Here is a 1,431-nt window from a genome sequence, read left to right as displayed (position 1 = left end):
GGGGGAAGAGACAAGGGATCCTTTCGCCGCGATAATCTCGCACGGTCGAAAGGACGAAGATGCACTCCTTACACCCTTTATAGCGTCCATAATTGAAATACATTTGCCACGCGCAAAATCGATCAAATCGTCCGGTGCACTAAATCTGATTTTTTATCGGGTTCCCTTCATTAAAAAAAAATAGATAAATAAAAAAATATAATAGCCCTTTAGATGACATATATCTTAAGAGACACAAGAAAATAATATATATTCGCACACGATGTATTAAAATAATTTTTAGCGTCGCCCTTATTTCGAATTATCGAACGCGATCTTGATTTAAGTCTCGAAATTAAGCGGCCACGTATTAAGGATCGCGTTAAAACGGGGTGGGAATTCCGGTTTCTTATTCCGTCGCAAAATACTCGAGATATTCGGCTCGGATGCGCCTCCGACTTTCCTGGTGTGTATCCTGTGTACGGGCGAGGTGTAAAGCCAAGCTACTTTCTCGGTAGTGGTATCAGTGGGCACTTGTTGCTCCTCTGGCAAACCCCGTGAGTGTTTACACGCTAAATAAGTGTACACAACACCGTTACGACGACGACCCATGGCACGGATCGTCCCGGCAAACGTTTTTGGTGTATGCCCAATATATTTGGTGCGTTTTGGTGCTTTTGTTCGCGTGTGCGCGATGTCCCACCGGCGATTATCGCGTTTCTTTTTCGCTTCAAGGATTTCTTATCGATTTTAGCGCCAATTTTAATATGAGATTAACGAAATTTAATACGTAACATATATATCGTGTTACCCTTATTTTAATTTTTAAGAATTTTGGAGAATCGTTTATTATCAAGCCACGATTTTCTTTTATTTGAAAGTGAGATGTGTGATTTTTAAGGTACAGACACGCGTTGTGTTATCAAGTCACGTGAACTCGCGTTTTGTTGTACGTCATCGAAGAAACACATATAGTGCAAAAATTATATCGATTTTATGCAATTAATACTAGAGGAGGGATGAAATTGACCTAATATGTAATTTACGTTTGTAATTTGATTCATGCAACTGAGACTTAAATGAATGCATTTTATTGAAGCACAGGATACTGATTACCTGTGAAATACATGATATTATGCCCTTTGTGTTTTCCGGTAATTCACACATATTGGAAATTCCACATCTCGTCGTGCGTGTTGTTAAACGGATAGATGGTACTTTTATTGTATTAACGCACAAATTAAAAGCACGAAGCAATAATAAATTGGAACGGATCCGTTAAAAGACAATAACTTTATGATCAAACGCGCGAAAATAAACACATGATAACATATATCCCTATTTTTAGGTTCCCATCCGGTGTAGGCGAAAATTCATCTAGATATCGCTATCATTCTGACTCGCTTTCGCGAGTCACACATGCACAAAGACGCGTTATTGTGAGAGGGAAAG

The 1,431-nt window shown here is 39.1% G+C and overlaps 1 protein-coding gene across 3 annotated transcripts in view; it reads left to right on the top strand.

The window, feature by feature from the left end:
- Nucleotides 1-1,431, top strand: part of LOC115233628 (forkhead box protein O-like) — a 206,165-nt gene that overhangs the window by 176,117 nt on the left and 28,617 nt on the right. The gene's annotated exons all lie outside the window — the stretch shown is intronic.

Source organism: Formica exsecta, unplaced genomic scaffold (genome assembly GCF_003651465.1).
Source record: "Formica exsecta isolate Colony F162 unplaced genomic scaffold, ASM365146v1 scaffold18, whole genome shotgun sequence".
Lineage (NCBI taxonomy): Eukaryota > Metazoa > Arthropoda > Insecta > Hymenoptera > Formicidae > Formica > Formica exsecta.
This window is presented reverse-complemented; position numbering and strand designations above follow the sequence as displayed.